Source organism: Ochotona curzoniae, unplaced genomic scaffold (genome assembly GCF_017591425.1).
Source record: "Ochotona curzoniae isolate NIBS_2020 unplaced genomic scaffold, NIBS_Ocur_1.0 scaffold_3208, whole genome shotgun sequence".
In the NCBI taxonomy this organism is placed as follows: Eukaryota; Metazoa; Chordata; class Mammalia; order Lagomorpha; family Ochotonidae; genus Ochotona; species Ochotona curzoniae.
Window position 1 is genome coordinate 46,677,209 of NW_024467106.1, and position 26,186 is coordinate 46,703,394.

Below are 26,186 nucleotides of genomic sequence, written 5' to 3' on the forward strand. Positions count from 1 at the left end.
TTATGAAGTGTACCAGCAAACAGGAGAGATGTCTCTTTTTGAAGTTTTGTCTTTCAAATAAATAAATATATATATTTTAAAGCTGACTGATAGACCCTAGAAACACTTACTTTGACAAAAAGAAATAGCTGTTTCTGTTATGTTGGCTAGGGGTAAAGGGTGGCGTAGAGAGATGCTGATATTCTTGTATCTCTGTCTCCTACTGTGGAACCCTAACCATGGCCCTTTCCGGTTATTTGTATACCTCCCTAACCCATTTCCAACTTCCTTCCTTGCTAGGCAAGGAACGCCCATTTCATTGGTGAAGCTGACTTGCAACAATGGATTGATAAGTTTTCAGGAAGTTAGTGAGCCATTTGTTGAACAGTCGCTATTCAAAGTTAAATAATATGTTCTTGTAATTAAAAAAAATATTAGAAAGCAAGTGTTATGAGTAGTTGTAACTGCTTACTTCCTAGATTCAGCATTCAGCATACTCCAAATACTAACACTTTTTGAGTTCTGACATGGCTTTTACAAATGGAAAATTGGACACCTGACCTTATGTGATGGGTCACAGTTAAAATATAAGCACACTAAAAATATTGTGTAAATTTACCTTCTGCCTATGTTTACAAAGTATATATGAAACAGAAATGAATTTCTGGGTCAGATGTATAGCCTAGAAGTTAATAGACTCATGTTCCACACCAGAGTGCCTTTGTCGGATGGTAGGCTCTGGCATCTAACTCCAGCTTTCTGTTGATGCAGACCTAGAACACAATGAGATGGCTCAATTTAATCAGGTATTTGGCTCCCATCAGAGATACCCAATTTGAGTGAGCCTCTGTAGCTTCAGCTCCATTATAGTCCTTGAGGGTGGCAGACATTTAAGGAATGAATCAGCAGGTGGGAACTCTCAGTGTCAACTTGTCATTTTTTCTCTCTGTGCCATTCCTATTCTTTTTCAGGCTCTAAACAAACAAACAAACAAAATATTTTATAATAAACTAATTTCTTGTTGGGTCTTCCCCCCCCCCCAAATTTAATTACATATGCAAGTATTACAAAAATATTTTAAATTTAAAATACTTAATGTCACAAATATTTCATAAAAGAGATTCTGAACTTGATTTTGGTTATCTATGTTATTTATTAATGCTGGGAGTCTTTCCACCAAAGAAGTTGGTGAGCACTACAAAAGAGGGCTTTGTCTCTCCACAGAAGTAGTTGCTGAATGTTCAGGAGCATCTTTCTAAAACTCTCAAATGTTATGACATCAAAGTCACAGGGTATACATTTAGATCCCACCATTTGCTGGCTGTGTAAATTCAGCATGCTGATTAACTTCTCTGAGCCCCAGTTTCCATCATCCTTAAAGTAGGATAAAAGTGATCCTACTTCATAAAGTTTCTATCAGTATTAAAATAAATGACATTTGTAAAGCATCTAAAATCTAAAATCTAGTTTTACTTAAGTGCTTATCAAATCAAATTAAGTAAGGACTAGTCTATAAATGTTTCTTGCCCTCTTTGGTTCTATTTCACTTATTCTCATCTGCAAAATGTATTCTTATTCCACTCCAATGAAACATCTAGTTTTTGTTAGACAAGTGATCATTTGAAACAGATTTAATTTCTTGGCCTTCTATGAATGAATTCAGATTAAGGCAATTCAAATAGAAGCATGATTTGCAGCAACATGCAAAAATTGATCTTCAAATTGCCATAATCTTTTTGCTCATTTTTTTCCTTATTCTTTTTGTCAGTATGGTCTCTGAAACCTGAATGTGATGCCTTGCGCTCTAGTCACCATTTTGGACAGTGAAGAAAGTTAAAATTTAAGGGTGATACAATTTTTAAGAAATATGAAAAGAAATCACACATAGTTGATTATACTAAATATATAAAACAGATACAAGGGAGATAAAGTATGATGTCTCAACAGGTTAATCCACTGCCTGCAAGTACCAACATTCTGTACAGGTAACAGTTTATATCCCAACTGCTTCAGTTCCCATTTAGCTCCCTGCCTATGACCTGGGAAAGCAAAAGAGGATGGCTCATCTTTTGGTCCCTGAACCCATGGAAACCCAAAATAGAATCTCCAGCCATTGCAGGGTTTGGAGAATGAACCAACAGATGCACAGATGGAAAATCTCTCTCTCTTTCTTGCTCTCACTTTTCTCTCTGTAAATGCACTTATCAAATAAAAATAAATAAATCTATGAAAAGCAGCGATAGTCTAGAGTAAGCCTGTTTCTAAGCAAAGTGAAACCAGATGCATGGTCATGGATTACAATGAAAATGAATATTTACCAATTTAGATTTTAGAAATTTTTACAGCAAAATTTGAACCTTCAATTGCCTTCCCTTTCAAGATCCATGAAACCTAGTTAATATGGTTCATCTTCTTGGGTTTCTAGAGAGCTTCATCTCTTCTCTCTTATTCCCTTGTGCCTCTTCATAATGAGCTTAATAATGAAAAAATATTTTTAAAAATATTTTTAAAATTCATTTGAAAGACAGAATTACAGAGAAAGAGAGAGAACTAGTTGCATTTCATCTACTTTGAAACATGATGGGAATGAGAAAGACAGAGTTAGAGAAGACAAATTTCATCTACTTAATTTTTCTCAAGAATGGCATTGATTATCAGATTGCCACAACTGCCAGGTTTGGGCCAAACCCAGGAGCCAAGAGATTCTTCCCACATCTTCCACATGGATGCAAGAGCCCAAACACTTAGCCTGTACTCTACTTTCACAAGTCAGTTACAGGGAGCTGGATCGGAACTGGTGCCCATATGGGATGGGCTTAACCCACTCCACTACAGCACCAACCCCCATAATAAACTTTTATTACTGGAACTAATGTTATTGACCATTCCTTGCAACAAATACTGAAACTAAGTAAACCATATGGTTTATAATACAAGCATGAAGATATAATTCTACCCCCCTGCAGGGTATTTTGTTCATTAATGTGTTCCTGTTCAGGCAAACTTACAGCATAAGCCTTTTCCTTTGGAAATGTTCTATATGTAGCGTGGCTGCTGAATATGAAGTTAGATTCTATGATTTTATCTATCACTTTACTGTTTTAAGAAGGCTATAATTTTTTATTCCACTTTGTTTACCTTGCTTTTTTAGATTATTAATAATCAATGTTATCCTTGAGAAAAATTAAGTAGATGAAATTTGTCTTCTCTTACTCTATGTTGCTCATTTCAACCCTCTTTTAGCTTTTCTGAACCAAGTAGGGAGATGTAATTGAACAACCACTTCTCAAATACTCTCCCAACCTGGCAACACCTCAGAGTTTTCTCTCTGTCTCATCACAATATACCAATAGCATATGCTATTTGCTCCAAGATAAAGAAATGGCCAGTAATGAGACATAGCAAATGTACTTATGTTGAAATATTTAATTCTATTATGGATTCTGTTATTCACTTATTCATAGAAATTTTAGGTTGACCCTTTTTGTGAAATCACAAAGAAATTAATATTTGTAGCATACTTAGATGTCAGACATTTGATAAAAGTACAATTTAATTCACCTTTCACAATTAATATAATAAGCAAGATTTTGTTTTATTGCAAGCACAGAAAAAAAAACAATTCTGGATGGGAAACAGGAAAAAATAAGAAAGGGTTAGAGCTGTCAGGATTGCCTAGAGGACTGTAGTTACTAGTCAAGGTAAATGGGGAGAAGTTAAGATAAGGCATCCTCAGCAATAACACTGATGCACTGTCTGCATTCTTAATCGGTGTTTCTCACTCAGAGTTCAATTGTTGTTTGATAGGAAGGACAAAACAATGTGCGAGTTTGTTCCAAGGAAATAATTGACAAGTCTGGCTGATGAGAGTGCTGGTATTTTCATCACCTGGCTTTCAGGATCATCCTGAGCATTGGTGTTGTCAGCGGGAGGAGGTGCAGGAAAGAGCAGAAATGAATTGGTCCCGTCTCAGTGTGGTTAGATGTACAGATGTCTTCCGTCTGTTGCATGGAAACCACTGTATTTAGTAGAGGCCATATAGTTTAAGTTTCATTTTTAGGTTTTCATTTTTTTGGACAAAAAATATGCACTATAGTCTTCTCTCATGATGCTGTTTATCTCATAAGGGCAAATAACAGCTACTATACAGTGTGTTGTACAGCTAAGCTATGATATTCAATGGGTATGTGTAGTAAGTACGTTTCTCAATGACATTTTCAAATTCCGTGGAATCTGTTTGCAAGCCTGGAAGTGGATTATGTTCATTGTGTTTACTTTCTGTAGGTCAGAACTTACTCAGTCCCATGACCACATTCAACTACAAGACATCTTAGGAAATCTCATCCAGCCAAGGCCCACTATAAAATGAGACTACCAAATTAGTGTCTGCTCCACTTCGTTCTTCTGCTCACTAAACATCTTATACAAGTGTTTCAAAATGTTTGTTAAAAGGGGAATTGACCAACTTGGTGCAAGAGAATTTTTGAAATACATGGTTTTTGTCATCAAACTTTTTTTTTTCTACAAGCTTTCTGACCACTGCTTGTATAGTATGCTTCTATAGATCTGGAGAATAATCATAGTGCCAAGCAAGATAAGCCAAAATACTCTCCAACACCAAAGTTGGCTCCAAGTCTAAATTCTCCTTCATGGCTCAGTCTTCTGTATCAGCTTCAGCTCCACGGCTGCTCAAAGTCTTGAATAGACTACTAAAAAGGCAGGTTCCCTAATGCATCCTCTCCAACACATTTACTGCAGAGTTGTGGACCACAACAAATTAATTTCAGAAAACAAATCCTTGTGGGAAAGAGAAGATACACAACAATCACTGATGTGTAAAGATGTCAAAATCTTTTTTTTAAGGTTAATTTATTTTTATTGCAATGTCAGATATACAGAGAGTAGAGACAGAGAGGAAGATCTTCCAATCAATAATTCACTCCCCCAAGTAACCGCAATGGCTAGAGCTGAGCCATCCTGAAGCCAGGAGCCAGGAGCTTCTTCCAGGTCTCGCACATGGGTACAGGATCCCAAGGCATAAGGCCATCCTTGGCTGCTTTCCCAGGCCTCAAACAGGAAGCTGAATGGGAAATGGGAATGCCTGGATAAGAACCATTGCCCATATGGGATCCTGATGTGTTCAAGGTGAGGACTTTAGCTGCTAGGCCACCATGCCAGGCCCAAGATGTTAAATTCTACTGAGAAAGCTTTTAGGAAACCATGCCCTAGGAATAAGGAATATTTCTGGAGCAAATCCTAAATGGGTTTCCTGGGAGGCACCTGCTTATCCTTGTTGTTATTATGACTTTTGACTGGGTTTACCATTAAGAAGTTTCTTTGCCCTTTTCCCTCCTTGATCACTTCTTTTTTTTTTTTTAAGATTTATTTATTTATCTTTATTGAAAAGCAGATATACAGAGAGGAGGAGAGACAGAGAGGAAGATCTTCTTTCTGTTGATTAACTCCCCAAGAAGCCACAATGGCTGGAGCTGGCCAATTAGAAGCCAGGGGTCTGGAGCCTCTTCCAGATCTCCTATGTGGGTGCAGGGTCCCAAGGCCTTGGGACATCCTTGACTGTTTTCCCAGGACACAAGCATGGAGCTGAAGCAGGGTCACCAGGATTAGAACCAGTGCTCAAATGGGATCCTGGAGCATGCAAGGTGAGGTCTTTAGCCACTAGACTACCACTCTGGGCCTCTTCCTTGAATATTTCTAATATGGAAGGAGGAGTATGTGCTCTTATTGGAGGTTGTATAACTGAAAAGTCCATTCATGGCTAATGACTTTGGGGACAGAAAGCTTACTCTTTGATAATGAAAAGCTTGTTTTAATCTAAGTTTATGTGGTTTTTTGTTTTGTTTTGTTTGAGTACAGTTCTCTCAAACTATAGTAGACTTCAAATCTACTGTTTTCCAATCAGCTTCATGTGCTAGTAGCCATAGCCAAAGTATTTTCCTTGTCAACCTTCTTGGACCTAATTCATGTCTTTGCTTTCTGATCCTCATGCTTCACTATCTGCTGCCTTGAATCCCCCAGCCCAGATAGGAAGACCTTGCCCTTAATTTAATCTTAGCTGTAAGGCTGAGTATTACTCTGTTTGATTTCTTACTATTTGAATTTTGGAAGCAGTCACTTTTTTCCAACTTTTCAACACCTCTAGTTTCTGACATTCAGTTTCATTTTTGCTTGAAAACAAGCCAATTCTTGCCTGAGTTCATCCACTTTTTTTTCTTTTTGCAAATTGCTACTAACATTCTGTTTTTCAACCTTTTCCCCTAGAGCTAAAGAATCAGTATGCACTTGGCCTGTCTCCTAAGTTATATCAAGAGGCAGTATTATCAAAGTTGTTGCCACTGCATAACATAGATCTTCATCTTTCCAGCCCCCTAAGTCAATTTCCTTACTGTTCACATCCTCATTGGTTAACCATGCCATGCATTTTAGGTTTCTGTTTTGGCAACCTTCCAGCTAGAATTAGGGACTGTTATAAAGAAAAGCCCTGAGGTCTCAGTCGCTTAATACAGCAGAAGTTTTTCTCATTCAGTAAAATCTAATTGGTGAGGAGGCTCTGCTCCCTGCTATCATTCAGGGTCCCAGGATGATAAAAGCTGTGCCACATACAACATGTGACTTTTAGGTTAAACACAGCATTATGAACAAGTGACTTCCACATGAAAGACTGTGGAAAATCTAGTAGGAGCTCTGAGGAATAGACTTGAAAAGTGATAGATATCACTTTTTAAAGGCAGATTTGCAAAGAGAAGGAGAGAAAGAAAAATCTTCATCTGCTGGTTCAATCCCCAAGTGACTGCAATGGCCGGAGCTGAGCCAATTCGAAGCCAGAAGCCAGGAGCTTCCCCCAGGCCTCTCATGTTGGTTCAGGGTCCTAAGGCTTTAGACTATCCTCTGCTGCTTCCCCAGGCCACAAGCAGGAAGCTGGAAAGGAAGTGGAGCAGCCAGGACATGATCCAGTGCCCATATGGGATCCTGGCACTTGCAAGGCAGAGATTTTGGTACTGGAGCCATTGAATCAGTCCCAGAAGTTGATATTATTTCTTTTAATGAAAACCTATTAGCCAGAGTTAGTAATAAGATTACATCTAACTCACAGGGGACACTGGAAGGTATAGCAATACTTCCATGAAGAAAGGAAAAAGGGTGAAGGCTAGATGCTCTTTTCTGTGTAGTTGTGACACAGTCAAAGCCATGCTTAACAACAATATGCGAGGTCACCATTCATGTTGCCACTGAGGTAGAGACATCAAAGCTTGTCCCACCAATGTCTCTACATCCAAATAGGATGCTATCATTAAGCCACCGGCCCTCAAAAGACAATATTGGTGTTACTGTCACATCATCCACAGCCAGAATTGTCCTCCATGGTCCAATTTCCTTTCACTCACTCACTGCCAACGTAAGCCACAGAACATATCAGCTGAGCTTATAAGGATCATGCATGTGTTCTTTCACTTCATAAAAACATGTGGAGGATAGCAGCATTTGAAAAATTCTCCAAGTGACAATGAAAAACTAAAGTGAATGACAGAAATCAATCTTATGGAAAAAAAAAAGCTTTAGCAAAAATGGCAGCAAGCTGATTGGAGCAGGTATTTTGAACAAATGTGTGTCTGAGTGTATGTATGTGCCTTGTTTCTATCCACCAGCATTTCTGAGGGTTTTGCTTCCCTTTAGAGCTGTCTTATACACCACTACATCTCCAATGTCTAGAATAGTGGCTGATACTTGACAATAACTCAATAAATACTTGATCAATGAATCTGTGCCTATTTATACTTCTGTTAGTGGATCCTTTTCTGACTGTTGGATGATACTAAAACCTAAATATAACAATGAAGGTATGAGAGCTTCAATATTAAATATCTAGACCACGCCACAGAAGTGTGTCTGCCTGGGTTCTGGATCCAGGGGTTTTGTTCTATTGCCTGATAGAGTTCATGGAAACCAGAGTGGGAGAGACCAGTGAGCACTACAGAGAGGTGCAAGCATTTAAAGCTAGTAGTTTTACTACTTGCATTCCACATCAGATTCCTTGGGTTACATTCTTAGCTTCCTGCCAGTGCAGACCCTGGGAGGCACTGACAATGGTGGAAGTAATTGTGTCCCTGGTGCTTATATGGAAGACCTGGATTTTATTTCTGGTTCCCAGCAGTGAACTAGTCCGGCACTGACCAACGTGGCATCTGGGAAGTAAACCTGTGAATGATTTAACCTCTCTTTCTCTCTGCCTCTCAAATATATTTTTTAATTGTAGAAGGTTATTTTTCAGATTTTGTAAACTTTATCTCTCATAAAGAACTCTCTGAAATTCAAATCTAAAAGCTAAGTGTGTGTGTGTGTGTGTGTGTGTGTGTGTGTGTTTGGTTTAAGAACATGAAATGCTCTCTTGAGCTATTTCTTTTTCCGTAAGAGGATAATGGCCTCATGTAAGTCTCCTGGGAATAAGTGCTGGTCTCCTTCATCATAGAATTCCCTGTGGGAGTGTGAATTATGACATCTTTTTGACAGAGAAACATTTGCCTTTATAGACATTTTAAGTGGCATTAGAATTGCATGACACTATTTTAAAGGACAGCAGCTAATACAGGGCAAAGATGCTTAATCTTTTCCACTCTGACAAGACAATCTCTTTTCTTTCTGTATTACTATAGTAAGAAAAATGATGACATGCACTACCTTGTCTCTGTTTATCTGTGCTGATATAGACAAGGTTAAAATGTTAAGTACGCCATGAAATCTTTAGAAAGAGAGATGATGGGAAGGTACGGAAATGTGATGAGAGGAGACAAAAGGAATCTCAGCCTTTCATTTGCAGCACAACTTAGGTGGAGAATTAAGACTCTAAACATTATAAAGCCAGGATGTTGGCAATCATAAAAATAGAAAATTTGGGGAAAGTAGTACCCTACAACTTCTGTTACATCCCAAACAATGATCTGTGTGTATGGCTCCTTGGGCTGTTGACTGCTGAGTCTGCCTGAAAATAAATCTATCATCTCTTAAAGAGACAAAGGGTATTTGGAGCAGTCTCACTTTGGTCCGTGAAGCTGAATCCCTTCTATGTGTTTTCAGTGCAATGGTACTTAGATTTCAGACTCACAGAACTGGGTGATTTTATGAACTGTACATTTGAAGAGGAGCTGTGATGAAGGTGTGAGAACAAGTGAAAGACATTTTCTACTCTAACAGCGCAGAAGTGAACAGTTTGTGATGGCTGAAATGGTTTTAAGTGAATCTCAAATTATTACTCAAGGTACTCTTGTTCTAGACTCTGTATTTTGAAATACCACCTGGTATTTGCAGATGAGCTGTGAATAGGCACTGAAGGTTTCCTATGATGAGGGGCAAGAAAAATTCTGAAAGAAAAGGCACGGCAGGGGATGGGGTGGAGAGGAAGGGAAGGGAGAGGAAGGGAAGGGAAGGGAAGGGAAAGGAAGGGAAAGGAAGGGGAGATGAAAGTTGTGTTATAGATTCAGAACTCCTGAGCATGTGGGAGTTAATAGTTTTGGCAACTAGGGTTTCATTTCAAGGCTAACATGCCATGCCATCTGCCAAATAACACTATGTTTATTAGGTTAACATAGTATATAAAAAGCAAACTGCCTTGCAAATTTTTGAGCAGGATAACTTATTTACCCCATTTTTCCCCATGTAAATGAACTTGTTTTAACAAAACTCGAGATTAGTTACAAATATTAAGATGAAACTACTCAATAATTTAAGCCTTATATTTTCTTTTACAATCTTCACTTTTTAATATGAAAACAATCTTGAAGTTCAAAAGATTACAGAGAGAATTAATTCCCTAAAAATTCATATTTTTGAAAGCAATTCATAGCCATTCCTTCAGAATTGAAAAAAGTCTCTATTCCAGCTTAGTTTATAATAGTGAAGCTATTTCATCTTTTTATTTGCATAAACTAAGAGTAGAAATTCAAAAATGTGAGCAAAGAAGATGGGATTTACGTACATTTTGGCACATGGTAATGATTTTCTCCTAAAGTTAGTAATTTCTATGCACTAGGTTGCCTCTGTCTTCCCAAATGCAATCTAAGGTGGCAATCTGATTCAGCTCCACCTAGAATGGATGCATTTTTGCAAGTGTTTTCAAAGGGTGTATAAGCAGCATGCCTCTTTAATGCATTGGCAGTTAAGGTATAGATTTTCTCCCTATTATCCAGCTCCTGGGAAAGTTTTTCAGGACTCAGATCTTCCATAGGTTTTATTATTTTTAGTACATAGATGTGTCCATACACATATTTAGCTAAGAAGGCTAACAGTAATGCTTTGGAATTTATAACAGCAAACTATGTGTCAGAAAAAGATTTCTGACCTGTGTATCTTGCTTTTATTGATGAGGTGAAGGATGTTAGTGATTCTTCTAGAGAAGAATTTCTATAACCCATGACTTTATCATTACAAATCCTAGTACTGCACGTTGTATGAGATATAACATTAAAATTGGGATAGAACCTTGGCACAGTAGGCTAATGTTCCATCTATGACAATGGTACCACATACGGGTCCTGGTTTGAATTCTGGCTGCTCCATTTTTTATCCAGCTCCCTGCTAAAGCTGGCATCAGAGGATGCTTATAGGTCCTTAGGACCTCTGGAGACCCAGAGAAAGCTCCTGGCTCCTGGCTTCAGGTTGACCAAGCTCTAACTGTTGCGGTTATTTAGGAAGTGTACCAATGGATAGAAGTTCTCTCCCTTGCTCTTTCTTTCTCTTTGTAACTTTGCCTTTCAAATAAGAATACAATAGAACCTTTTTAAAAAGAGGTAAGATTAAAATTATATGAAAGTCAACACTGATTAAAAGGCCTTATTTATTCCCAATTTAAACTAATGTTTCTAATTAAATTCAAAGCTACTAAGCTCTGCTCAAAACTAGCATAAAAATGTATTCTGAAAAAGCAATGTAGAATGATAGAATACTGAACTTTCAAAGTAACTCAGTGTATATTTATTGGGTTACTATATAATAGGAGTTGTGGTGGGTGCTAAGAAGACAGCATGACTAAGACACTCTCCCAGGCTTCTTGTGGCTTCCAAGCCAATGAGGTGCTTGCTTTCCCGATGATAAACACCACTGACTTTTAGAAAACTAAGACCTCCAAAATTGTAAGCAAGTCCTTACAAGAACAAAAGCTCAAAAACCCATTGTCTATCCAGTGTGATGGCTTACAGCTGGGCAATGACCAGGTAGAAGAAAGCATGAAAGAGTCAGTTAGATTTGGGATATGAATTGGCAAAAACTTCAAGGTTGATACTCAAGCAGATACTATTGAAAGCTACTGATGTTGCTGATGTGTGGACACACACTTAGCTTTTTTAAAAAAAGATGTATTTATTTAATTATTTGAAAAAGAGAGAGAAATATCAGTCTTTGATTTGCTAGTTCATTTCTCGAATAACTACAACAGTCAGAGCTGGACCAGGCTGAATTCAGGAGCCAGGTATTCCATTCTGGTCTCCCGCAAAGGTGGCACAAACAATAATGCTTGGACCATCATCCACTACCTTCCCAGGAATGCATTAACAGAAAGTTCTATTAGAAGAGGAGTAGCTAGGAAACCAAAACAGTACTGGGATACCAGCTGGGTGAAACAGGTGTTGTAAGTGGGCAAATCCACTGTGCTATAACTAACCATATTTAGCTTTTTAGAGTAATTTCCTTTCTCCAATGACTCTTTTGGTAAAAGATTTATTTTGTCTGTCATATCTGTTGGGGTTGATTACCACTTTTTAGAATTGTGCCTTTCTAGGGAGAAATCCACAATATCATATTCTGTGCCTTCTTAGGCTGATTAGGAAAGCATTCTTGATTATGAAGATGAACTATCAGAGAGAAACCATGAGGCTATTTTGTGGCTTGGGGAGTGGCTGCTCATTGGCCACACTGCAGGTGCCTCACCAAAAAGGCCTTTTGCCAGGCCACAGCCTCCTCCCTACCCCAGTGATGTAACATCGCCCCATCAAAACATTTTGTTCTCCAGGACCCCTGTTGCAGTGGGTACATCCCATTAACAAGGCCAGCAGATGTCAGTCCTGATCCACTTTTTCTCAGTAATGAACGAGGAGGAAGAGCCAATCTGATTTCCCAAGCACTGCCTTCTATTTGCCGGCTTTTCTTCTTCCTGAGATGGAGGCCCCCTGCTTGGTTTGCTTTGTTAATATTTGCATTATTCAATAGTTATTATGTGATAAGCATGTTGTTTGCTTTAGGTTTTGGTTGGTTTGTTTTCTGGTGCTTTTATTCTTAACTAGTGGCTTAACTTAAGTTACAGCTGTGGTCTGTATATTCCTAGTGTGGGTAGAATGTATGTTTTCACAGCTTCTGACCTGATGCCCCAATAATCCAGCACTGGGCCAAAACACCAAGAAAAGAGAAAAGCAAAATGAAAGGAAAAAAACATGCCGCTTTTGTTTTGCAAAAGCATCTCATTGGTCTTAGCTCTGGAAAGATCCCTTTTAGAATGAAGAAGCTAAGGTTGACAAGGACTTCGGCAAACACCATTTCTGACAGCACGTATTATTTTTAGCATTCAAATGAAGAACTATTAGTATCTTTGTGTACTTACTGAGCAAGAATCTTATCGTTCAGTGAAAATATTTTATGTCTAAAGACTAAGGAGTTTACCGTAAGTGTAAATGAAATTATCTTAAGCAAACAAAATATAAAGCTACTGTTTATAATGCATTCTGTTATGTGTAATATATTATTTAGTATGAAAGCATGCTTTAAAGTTGCTCTTGAAGTTTTAAACTCCAAGACTTTGCCAGTGAAGAAAAATGTGTGGTTTTGCCTTTGATCTAGTATTGTTTGTTATAGCTGATTAGCTGTTTTGTGCTCCAAGGTAAAATAGACATATGATTTCAACACACTTTCAGAGAATTTGAGTACTATGAGATGGCCAGTGACAAGAGGACATTTGGCAATACTTTGTGGCTTAAATTAAATATTAAATATTTATTTGCCATGTTGCCTAATGTAAACAAGAACTTTCTTGATTTATTAAAAATAATAAAACAGTATAGAACATATATGCAAATTTTACACAACTCCTGTTGAATATTGTAGTGTTTTCTTTCTTTTCAAAGTAATGATGACAATATCCAGATGCTTAACATTGACTTTTTCCACTTGAACATGATAACTGACTTTAGAAATCTGATCTAAGAGCATTTATTTTGATATTCTTCGAAGGGAAAGGGAAATCAAATAAATCACTAATTATAATTCTTTGCAATGCTAAATATTTAAAAAGCAAAAGCTAGGTATTTGTGTTTTCTATTTCAAACTTTTAGTTGCTTGAAATAATTTGCATATTTTCTTTCATTAAAATTCTGCTAATAAAAATGTTTTTGCAAATAAAAATTTGAAAGCAAAATGTCCTTTTATCCTGTATTTTGGATTCCTGTGAAAATGTCAACTGAAAGATTAAGATCAAAGCAAAGATGATTTCTGGAGATTTATTGTCTCAGCCTATGAAATCATGTCCTTATTTCTCCCACACTATAGATAGTACCATTCAATGAAAATATTGCATGCTACACTTGTCATATTAAACATTCTAAAAGGCACATTTTCAAGTAGTAATGTAAAATTCTTGAAATTAATTCCAATGTTATAGTTCCAAAATGTTATTTTAAAGTGCAGTCATTACCAAAAATATATATACGTGATATATTTTATATTACTTTTTCTGTATCCAAAGTCTTTGAAGTCCCTGGGTATTTAGCACTTATAGCACACCTGAATTCACACCAGTTACGTTTCAGGGGTGCCATGGCTGTACATGCCAGCAGCAACCATGTCATGCAATACAGGTCTACATATCAGGTCCTGACACTGCATGACTTTCCAATAAATCACTGCTGAGCTAACTCCAAACTGGAAAATTCACATGTCTGAGCAAGACTGTTAGTGGAGCAAGCACAGGGATCCTTTGTTCTCAGTCCACTTTGTTTTAACGGTTTGCTTTGCTCCATAAAGATCCATCAGTCACCTTCAAACATGGGACCCTCTGTCTGTCTGTGTCCATGGCGCTGTGTTCAAAGAGTCACTCTAGGGATTGCAGTCCAAAGCAGATATTCTGAAGCAGGCCCACGGGGTGAGGCAGAGCTCCCAAAATTCTTGTCAGAGATCCGTTCAGACGTGGAAGGAATCCCAGTGTCTGCCGACTTTTGGATCGTCAGCTGTGCAGTCTTGAGATGTAACCCTGGGATTCCTCAAAGAATGTCAGCTCTCTGCTTAGATTTTCTAATGGAATCTAAATTAAACGTAGTTTAATCATTTTTTCCTTTCTAAGAGACTCCAACTTCTTGTTCTCTGTGTCTTGACCTCAGATTCAGAAAACATGGCGTCCCTGGAGAGTTCCTCCTGCTGCAGGGCCGGTTGCTCTAGCCAGAGTGACCGATAAGGCGACCTCTCAGAGCTGGCGTGAGGATTATTTGGAAATGGTCATGGAAAAAATAAATGAAGCTAAGGGATAAGTTGTAAATGTTTCAGGGAGGAGAAATAGCACAGGTATTTTGAGGTTTATCCCCTTCCCACAGGTCTTAAATTGCTGCAAGGTGAGTCAAGAGAAAAATTGAACTGAGAAATAGAAAAGAATCCACAAAATTCAGGTAAATAGCCTACTTTGTCCTTTTCATCTTTCCTCTATTATACCTCCCTCCTAAGCTCTTCTCAGGAGTAAATAAGGAGCCATTGGTCTTTGACATTTTCAATAATGTGACTGTTATTGGCATTGGAAATATTCATATTACATAAGCACATTGTATGGAACTTGGGACACAGTGGGCCCTAAATAAACAGAGGTCATTACTATAAATATTATATTCCTTAGGAATCAGCCAGACAACATGAGAAAACCAGAAGAATGATATAATGGCCCCATCCCTTTTAATATCTGTCACTCTCCTATTTTATCTTGTTTGCTCTGAAAGGCAATGTCTGCCCATTAGATCTTCTTTGTACCCTTCTGAATGGAATCTTATTTTCTTCCCTATTAACATACCTTAATTAGGAGAGGTGTGTTTGTATAACTCCCATGCCAGCACACCTCCGTGCGATAAAGGTTCTGCGTGATCTCGCTGTTATTTCTCTGTTTATTTGAAAGAGAATATTTGTAAAATACCCATGCCTCTAAAATGAACTTAAATAGAAATTTAATGGTTTTCTTAAAATGATCCTGGGTCAACCTTGGTCATGGATCAGGTAACAATCTTCAATTGTTAAAAAGGCAACATTTTTATTTTCTACTCTTTTTGCTAATTTGTAAAGAGAAAGGTCATGCTGTGTATTTTTTAATTTCTTGAAAGTGGGAATTATGGATTATGCTATGCTAAATTAGCAGTTACTATCTTTGCTACCCAAAGTGTGGTATTGTCATCGCAGAACATTTCCAAGAACCAGTTCAGTAGTAATGTATCTCATACCAAGGATACCCAGTTATCTTTGCATGTTTATCTAAGCATGGTTTAGTTGTCTTTTCCAGAGATTGTACACAAATAATCACATATGACACTGCAGAAAAAAAAAAAACCCTATAGGTGAGCATAGTAATTTTGTTAAGGTTCGGTTTTAGAGGACATTGGTAGATTCTGTTTTTCTTACCTGTTTTCCATTTCCATTGTAACATTTTCCATTTTCCATAATAGTGGCCCTTTTACTATTTAAAGAGACACAAAGAAAAAGGTAGTTAAGAATGGGGGAGTTGGATACAAATCATTCAGTATAAAGAAATTATGTCCACAGAATTGGACATAATTGTGTCCATGGAAATAAGAGGAAGAGTTTCATTAGAATCCCCCACCCTCCCTTGTTTTAGGAATCAAATTTGTGGTAAATTCTTGTTAAAGATACGGCATGCAGAGCGCAGTTGTGACTTCCCAGTACCTATCTGCTTTCCCACATTCTTGGAACACAGATCTTGTCCTGACCACTGAGCTGACCACGGGACTCAGAGCTTCGACTCTGGAAAACGACACTGGTTAGGAGGAGGCTCTTGGGACTATTTTCTCTGAAAGTTCTACACAGCTGTGTCTCTGTTAGGTTTTAATAACATCCTTTCTTTCTTTGAAAAAGTTGTTGTAAATTCAATGAATGCAATTTCTGCTTTTATCTTCAATTCATATGGGACACTATACAGTAATTCTGAGTGCTAAAGTAATCTGTGATAGGCCTAATTTGGAACATTCTGAAGCTAATAACATAATTTTGACCACAGTTGCGCACAATTTATTGTAAAATTCCATTGTTGTTGTTTTTTTTTCCTTCCTAAGCCACGGCTCTAAAATGTCTTATAACATATAATACACCACAGAGTACAGAGACTCGCTGCTAGCCCGAATCTGGGCCCCTCTGTTCATTTCAGGGGGTTGCAAACTCAATGGAGACTCCAGTAGAAGGCATGCCAAGAGCGTCAGGGACAATGAGTGGCACAGAGGCACGATGGTGGTTATTTTGGAGCATTATTCTGTCCTGGTTTCCACAATAGCTGGAATCTGATAATTTAGCATTAAGCCTCTTTTCAACTATATGGAACTGTAATAAGGTGATTTAGCCAATGTGCCTGTCCATTGTCCCAAAGATTCTGTGATCTATTATGCTGTAATGTGGAAAAAAGGAAAGGAAAAAAAATTTTTTTAAATAGAGGGAAAACAAAAACCAACTAATTATCAAAAAATTTAAAAGCTGCTTTGAGACAGAGCTGTTATTTATTGGCATTTTTTATGAATCAATATAGATATAGGAATCAACTGCAAAACCCTCTGGGTACATTCACATAATGAAAGCCCAATTAATATCTGCAAGCACAGTGCAGTGCCGGCAACAAGGGCAATCGCTGGCTTCCGCAGCCAACACTGACAGCTGCAGGGCCCTGATAGAAAACAGCTTCAAAGGCCCGAGCCCCACCCCCACCCAGCCCCAGCCGAACACTTTCTTCATATCTCCCCTGCACTGAGGCAAGGCCTGCAGGAACAGATGGGATACCAGAAGCAACCCTGGCTATCTGTGATGTCACCAAATGAGGCATTCTGGGATGTTGTTTGGGTGGCAAAAAAAAAGTGTCAAGAGAATTCGGGGGTGGGGGAAGGTGGGAAGAAGGGAGAATGGTTTAGGAGGTGAAATTCTCCTGGCAAGGCAATCCAGTCAGTTAGCAAAGAGACTGCCCATGGAGTGGTGGAATAGGTCATGCTGTACAGGGATCTTAGCTGCCTTATATTTCAGTTTTATTTTTATGTGGATTAAGAGAACTTTACATTTGTCGGGCTCACACGTCCTGTAGGTCTGTCTGCTTTGGATTCTTGCGGGATGCCACGCATATGCTAGCCTCTCAGAATGGCATCGACCATCTCACCTTCCTACTGGGCAGTATCTCTAGCAGTTTTTCAAATAGTGCCCACACTTGCTTCTTGATAATGGGACATCACTTGATTTAAAAATATATATATTATTTTTTATCTGAAAGGCAAAGTTACAGAAAGAAAAGGAGAATGAGAAAGATCTTTCTTTTTTTATTTTTTAAAGATTTTTTTCTTATCACAAAGTCAGATATACAGAGAAAAGAAGAGACATAAAGAGGAAGATCTTCTGTCCGATGATTCACTCCCCAAGTGCCCACAACGGTTAGAACTGAGCTAATCTGAAGCCAGGAGCCAGGAACTTCCTCCAGGTCTCCCATGTTAGTGCAGAATCCCAAGGTTTGGGGCTGTCTTCCCAGGCCACAAGCAGGGAGCTGGATGGGAAGTGGGTCGGGCGGGATTAGAACCGGCGCCCATATGGGGTCCCAGTGTGTTCAAGGCGAGGACTTTAGCCGGTGGACCACTGCGCTGGACCTGAGAAAGATCGTTCATCTACTGATTCATCTCCAAAATGGTTACAATGGCTGTGGCTGGGCCAGGTCTTAGCCAGGAGCTTTATCCTGGAAGATGGCAGCAGCCCGAGTACCTGGACCATCTTCCACTGCTTTCCCAGACTCACTAGCAGGGAGTTTGATCAAAAGTGGAGCAGCCAGGACAGGAACCTGTGCCCATAAGGTATGCTGGCATTGCAGGAGGTAGCTATATTTGTCACACCACAATACCGGCCCCATTTGTAAAATTATGTATGTTATGTATGCATGTACTAGTCCACAAATGACCAGACTGAAAAACTAGGTTCTAAACTCAGATTATTCAAGAGTACTCTCCAGGAACCCAATTCTGAGAAGCCATGGGGCAGCACATGAAATTATTCTTGCTTGGGTCTGGGGAGAAGGGGGTCTCTGAGCACTGTGTGAATGGTAAGGGTTTGGAGGGTTGGGATGTCTAAGGAAACTTCTGGAAGGCAGTCCAATAAATGGAACACTATGGAGCATAAGTAGATCAGTTAAAAGACGCAACTAGTCTACCTAAAATATTCAGCTTTTGCAGAAGTTTAATGAAACCAAGATTGTGGGAGAAGTATAATCTTCATCTTCTATAAGTATAATGGTATTTATACATTTATTTATATTCTCACAAGCCTTTAATGTTCACCAAGATCTCACATGTGATCTTCTCAGCAAATCTGGGACATTTTGGGACAATGACTACCAAAATATTACTTGTCCACAGCCAGTTAGGAGATGCCAGTGGCATGGCTCCCTTCTTACCCTTCCAGGTCCTCTGCAGGACATGGATGTCATTTAAAAAAATACATGGCATCCCAGTGTGATAGGCTAGTGGCTAAATCCTCATCTTGCATCCACTGACATCCCATATGGGCATCTGTTTTAGTCCTGGCTGCTCCCCTTTCTATCCAACTGCCTGCTTGTGGCCTGGGAAAGGAGTACAGGATGACCCAAAGCCTTAGTACCCTGCACCCATGTGGGAGACCCCAAAAAAACCCTGGCTCCTGGTTTCAGATCAGCTCAGCTCCAGCCATTGTAGTCTCTTGGGAAGAGAACCAGCGGACGGAAAATCTTTGTTTCTCCTCCCAGTAAATCAGTCTTTCCAATAATAATAATAATAATAATAAATTATTATTAAAAAAAAAGAAATACATGGAACAAGCCACGATTGTGTTCTGGACTCACAAATCACTAACCTATATGCATCTTTCTCCAGTTAGAGTGACCCATCTTATTCTTGGGAACTTGGCACTTTGCATTTGAACTTACTTGTTGTGTTTCACCCACTAGAGTGGGAATTCTTTGAGAGTAGGAGCTGTCCTCTTCTCCATGGAATCTTCAATACCCAGCATAATACCTGGCCTGTGGTAGCAATTAGTAAATGTCTATGAAAGGAAAGCTGGTGGATGGATGGAAATAAGAAAGGAAGACAGTTTTATTCTAGCTATTTATGTAATTTAGCAGGCAGCAACTCAATCTCAAAAGTCCCTTCTATAACATTGAAGAAATAAAGCAAGTTGAGTTTTATAATTTCTGTATTTGTCAAGGATGTTGGAATTCACATTAGTGAGAATAGCAAGAAAAGATGACTAATTCTGAAAAGCAAAGAGGGAGAATTATAATTACAGTTATACAGAAGCAAACTGATAGGAAATGAAGACAGCCGCTGGAGGCTTTTATTTTTAATTTATTAGCAATTCTTGAGCATTATGTCTCCCAGCAGCTTTAAGAAAAAGGTGTATTTATTTTTTACTTGAAAGGCAAATTTACAGAGCAATAAGGAGTGACAAAGAGATCTACCATCTGCTGGTTCACTCCCCAAACGGCTACAATGGCTGGGATAGGATCAATACAAAGCCAGGAACCAAAAGTTTCTTCTGGGTCTCCCACATGGTGCAGAGGCCTGTGGACTTGGACTATCTTCTGCTGCTATCCCAAGCCATAAGCAGGGAGCTGCATTGGAAATGGAGCAACTGGGACTCTAACCAGCACCCATATGGGATATTGGTTGTGCAGGTGGAGGCTTAATACACCATGGCTAATGGTTGTACTTTTAAAGATTATTCTGGACCTCTGTGCTAGTTAAGAGGAATCTTCCTTGCTTTCTGTTCAGTTTGGGGGATGTAATTCAAATTAGCATCATCTCAATCAATGTTTAGTCTAAATGTTTATGAGTAGATGCTTCACATAGAGAAGGTTACCAGGGGGTCCTGTGATTGACAGCAGCCTGGCAAGAACTGGCAAGCTAGGAAAGATTGCACAGAGTACCTCCAGATACCTTCAGTGCAGGATTGTGCGCCCGGTGCTCAAAAGCAAATCCGAATCAAGTGCCCAGAGGAGGGAGATGACAGAACTTTTGAGTTGGGGACAGGATCAAGAGGCATAATGAATGAAGCAGAAGGGCATATAATGGGCATATAAATAAGAAGCAGACATGTAGATACTGTGGGGCACAAACACCAGATGGTGAAATCCCTCTGTTTAGACCATACCCAGGGTTGTAGCCCTGAGCAATGCTTCAGGCTGTGGGAGAAATACACAGCAGGGTTCCCATAAAATGACCACAAGTAAATGCCCTACTTCCCATCCAGCTCCCTGCTTATGGCCTGGGAAGGCAGTCGAGAATGGCCCAAAGTCTTGGGACCCTGCACCCAGGTGGGAGACTCAGAGGAAGCTCCTGGCTTCAGATTGGCTCAGCACCGGCCATTGTGGCTGCTTGGGGAGTGAACCAGTGGTTGGAAGATTTTTCTGTCTATCCCTCGTTCTTTCTGTAAGTTTGACTTTCCAATAAAAATAAATAAACGTTTTTTAAATAATTGTAAAGAAAGTGTAGAGGTTTCCAGTATAAAGTCCACCAACTTTTTTTTTAACTACAAATATCTTACTATTAATATTAGTAAATACATTTCTTAACAATCAGTAAGGCAGGGCTGGTTCCTTGGCATAGCAGGCAAATCCTCCATCTGTGGCGCTGGCATGCTTTGTCAGTGCTGCTTCCAGGTCTGTTGGCATTACTTCCCACTCCAGCTCTCTGTGAATGGCCTGCGAAACCAGTGGAGGATAGCTCAAATACTTGGGCTCCTGCACCCATGTGGGAGACCAGGAAGATCAGCTCAGCCCAGCTCTGGCTGTTGCAACCATCTGGGGAGAGAACCAGCAGATGGAAGATCTTTGCCTTTCTCCCTTTGTAATTCAAACTTTCAAAGCAAAAATAAATCTTAGACCAAAAAAAATCATGAACCTGTATATACATTATAAGCCAAAGTTCACCCGATTCATGTTTTCTCAGTTTTTATCTCATGTTCTTTTTTATCTCCTTGGATCCCTCTTGAAAGGAGCAGTTTCTCTGACTTTTCTTGTTTTGATGTCCTTGAAAGTTTAGAGATGTACTGATCAGGTATTTTGTTGAGTGACCCTCAATTTTCTGTGACTCTACTTGATAATGGATTTTTGGGAGAGAGACACAGACACAAAGTGCCATTCTAGTCACATTGCCCCCAGGCTGCAACTCTTAAAAGTTAATATATTGGGGCCCAGTGCAGTGGCCTAGCAGCTAAAGTCCTCACCTTGCATGCGCCAGGATCCCATACGGGCGCTGGTTCTAATCTTGGCAGCTTCACTTCCCATCCAGCTCCCTGCTTGCCGTACATATGCTTTGATGTACATATGGCTGAGGGTGTCTTAGGGTCTCTTTTGTAAGGATACTAATACCATTCATAAATGTTCTACTATCATGACTAAATCATCTTCCAAAGACCGCCCCCTCCATCACCTCCAAACACCATCACACTGCAGATAAAGCTTCAACTATGCTTTTTGAAGTGTTATAAGAATTCAGTCTGTTGCTGCCAATAATACATTATTTAGCTTTTTGATTGAACTATGAAAATTTTGTCCAGTTGAGTCCGTTTGAGTTGGTTCTGTGTCTGGAATATCTCTATCATGTTTGTGTTTTGAATACATTTTTATTTTCTGGCATTGCAAGAAGTTCTTGGCTTATTTTAGATATTCTCTGCCCTTGCCTCAAAATTAGCTGTTTCTCCAGGGAGTCCTAGCTATTTTGTTGAAGAACGGAATTAGAAGTTACGATATAGTCACTCTTTTTGTTTTCTCTCTTACATTAAAAAAAGAAAAATGAGCTTAGAATGATTACTTTTTAGCTTAGAATGAGCCTTAGAAGTAGTACTCAGTTTTGTCTGCTTTTATCCCCCGTCCCATTGTCTGCCTTCCAGAGAAAATTCACTAGTGTCAGACATTTTCCTAGTCTGATGAAACAGATTGCAATGTAGTATTTCTTGTTTTACTGTCCTGAGATCAGATTTTGGTAGGGTTTATTGAAGACAATCGTACTTTGGCTGGTGATTCTAATCTAAAATAAGTAACCCCAGGGGTGGTGGTGAAGGTCTGAAAGCGATTTTTCCATATTTTGAAAAATCTAATGGGATTCACATGTTTACCCATGATACAAGTGTCCTGGCTAAGGGGAACATCACATTTCTTTGATTCTGTATCAATTCAATGTGGCTGGCTATCTTAGCTATTTCAAGCCATTAGAAGCTCTGATTGGTTGACGATGACTTCATAGGAATTTCTGAAGTTGGGAAGAATAATAAAGAGTCTTTGGAAGCAGAAATGTTGGGAAAGGCCACATTCATTACTGCTGTACTTGTGATCCAATTCTGATTGAAGCACAGCCATTATGAGAGCTGTCTATGTGTACATGGCAGGGAAAGAGTAACTTTTTTGGATATAAAGTAGACATCCATGTATTTGGTTTATGTTTTACCAATTTACTATAATGTTTTAATGTTCAAAATTCTGATCCAAGTTACTTTTCATTTCTACTTCATTTTAGATGCCTGCTTAAAATATTTAAAGTGTACACATTGGAATGATTTTTTTGTATTCTATTTTCTGAAGGGAAAACCTATATCTTAGTGTAGATAAGCATATGGATCTATTTAATATGTTCAAAAGCAATGCATATGAATGATTCAGAGCTGAAATGTGCAGTGCTTGGATGAATTGCCTGTTGGGATGGACTCAGAAAGGTGGGAGGAGAAATGGGGAGGGAGGAACAACAGCTTAAATGGAAGAGGGGAAAAGCAAAAGAATCATGTGCACCAGAAAATGATAATTGGTTTTGAGAGAACATTCTTAGCGAATATGAACAGGATTTGATTTTCCTTCTTTTCTACCCATTTGTGTTTATTTGAAACTGTCAGGAAACAGCACAATTCACATGGTTAGGGAGGGGGTATTTAGTGCAATAGTTAGGTAACTGCTCAGGACACCCCTTCCCATGCCAGAGTACTAAATTTGAGGTCTAGTTCTAGCTTTTGACTCATTTCCTGCTAGGTGCATCCTGGGAGACAGCAGCTAATGGCTCAAGTGCTTTGGTCTCTGATACTCTTCATGAGAGGTCCACACTGAATTCTGAACTCCTGGTTTTGGCCAGGCTCAGCCTTAACTTTCCCAGCAACTGGGGAGTGAAGGAATAAATGGGTGATCTCTGTTTGTGTTTCCCTCCTTGACCCCTGTCTCTCTTTCTCTTTCATTCTCTCCAGCTTTCAAATAAAATTAAAAGATAAATAAATAGAACCTGGCACAATGGTTTAATGGCTAAATCGTTGCCTTGTAAATGCGAGGATTCCATATGGGAGCCAGTTGGTGTCCCAGCTGCTCCACTTCCCATCCAGCTCCCTGCTTGTGGCCTGGAAAAACAGTCAAGGACGGCCCAAAACTATGGGACCCTGCGGCCACATGGAAGACTCGAAGAAGCTCCTGGATGCAGATCAGCTTAGCACTATCCATTGCGGCCACTAGGGGAGTGAACCAGCAGACAGAAGAGCTTCCTCTCTGTATCTCCTTCTCTCTGTACATCTGCTTTTCCAATAAAAAAAATCTTTAAAAATATTTTTCTAAAAAACAACTAAATAGGAAAATACTGTTTGAAAGGAAACTTTGACATCATCTAATTCATCTGATTCTGTGTCTGATTCTTGATCCTGAGGTGTACTTGCAGCAACTAGGAAGCTTCATACAATCCTGAAGTTCACACCCCACTCCTCAGATTTTTTTATTTAATTTGTCTGAGGTATAGCTCCAGCAGGTAGTTTTAAAACTCCTTCATAATTGAAATCTACCTCCAGGTTAGGAAACATTGATCTAATTTATTTTCTTCAAATGATTTGATTTCAAATGCACAAAAATGATGCTAAAAATGTATTTGAAATTTCTTTTTTTAAAAAAGATGTATTTATTTTTATTGGAAAGGCAGATATACAGAGAGGAGAGACAGAGGAAGATCTTCCATCTGCTAGTGCACTCCCCAAGTGACCACAACGGCCGGTGCTGCACCAATCTGAAACAAGGAGTCAGGAACTTCCTCCAGGTCTCCCTCGCAGGTATAGGGTCCCAGTGCTCTGGGCCGTCCTCGACTGCTTTCCCAGGCCACAAGCAGGGAGCTGATAGGAAGTGCAGCTGCCGGGGTTGGAACCGGCTTCCATATGGGATCCTGCTGTGTTCAAGGCGAGGATTTTAGCTACTAGGCCGCCATGCTGGGCCCTGAAATTTCTATGTTTGCTACATGGATTGCATGCATAAGCATATTAGTTTATTCCATTTTTTTAGGTAATACCCTATTATAGATATCATAGAGCCCTTTTTTTCTACCACTAAATCCCATCATTTTACTCCTTTTCAGGGGATAATTATTATAGTTTTATTTGCTTTAAAAATTTACATACAAAGGATGTTTATCATATTGCATTTGCATGTTTATCATTTTGCATTTTGCTTTACTTACTTACATTATGCTTTTGTAATTCATACCTGTAATTCAAAATTGTTTTTTAATTTTATTTTTATTGCCATATAGCTGTCTATTTATGGTATACAATGTACTTCAAAAAATTGTGAAAAATGAAATTTTTTATTGTTTAAAAAATTGTTTTTATTTTTATTGGAATGTCAGATTTACAGACTGAGAAGCAAACAGAAAAATCCCCTGTCTGCTGCTTTACTCCCCAAGTGACCCCAAAGGCTGGAGCTGAGCTGCTCTGAAGCCAGGAACTTCTTATGGGTCGGCCACATGAGTGCAGAGTCCCAAGGCCCTGGGCTGTCCTACATTGCCTTCCCAGGCAACATGCAGGGAGTTGAATGGGAACTGAAGCAGCTAGGATCTGAACTGGCACCTTTATGGGGTCCTGGCACATGCAAGGTGAGGATTTATCCACTAGGCTATCACGCCAGGTCCCAGAAAGTAGAATTAAAGGACCAGTCTATTTTGTGCAAAAAAAAATTGAAATCTATGAATACGAAGAGCTTCAAAAACTTCATGGAAAATGCATGCCAAAAGAAAACAATGCATGAATGAATTTCAATTTTTTGCACTAAAGTAGATTTATCCACTTTAAGTTTAAAATATAAATTCATAAGTTTATAATTTATTGATTATACATTAATTAATAAATCTGTTCCATTTTCCCAAAAATCTTTTAAAATGCTCTCATATATTGAGTAACGGTCAGTTCAGAATAATGCGACCATTCATCATGTTTGTAATATCTTTACTTTGAGATCACAGTGTAACAGTTAAGAAGATGTTCTGGTACTTTATCACATAGTAGGGCTACTAAAGATAGCCATAGTATTGTATGTATTTCAAAAAATCTAGAAGATTTTGGAGTTTATCAGTTTAAACCGTAATATGGTATTTTATTGTGCAGATGTACTATAACTTATTTTGAGTTCCCCAAAACTGTTATTCCCACTTTGTTTTGTTTTGGCTTTGCTTTGCTTTTGGTGAAATTAAAATGGTATGATGGTTTTATATATATATATTTATATATATATATTTATATATATATATAATAAATATATATATTTATATATATATTATATATATATAATATATAATATATATATATAATATATATATAATATATATATAAATATATATATATTATAAATATATATAATAAATATAAATATATATTATAAATATATATTTATATTATATATATTATATATTATTATATATATTATATATTATATTATATATTATATATTTTATATTATTATATATATATTATATATATTATATATTATATATATTATAAATATATATAATAAATATAAATATATATTATAAATATATATTTATATTATATATATTATATATTATATATATAAATATATATATTATATATTATATATATTTATATATATATTTTTATATATATATATTTATATATATATAAAACCATCATACCATTTTAATTTCCATGAGCACCTAAAGGCT

The 26,186-nt window shown here is 38.2% G+C and overlaps 1 protein-coding gene across 4 annotated transcripts in view; it reads left to right on the forward strand.

Moving 5' to 3' along the window:
- Window positions 1-26,186, forward strand: part of NFIB (nuclear factor I B) — a 449,892-nt gene that overhangs the window by 119,914 nt on the left and 303,792 nt on the right. The gene's annotated exons all lie outside the window — the stretch shown is intronic.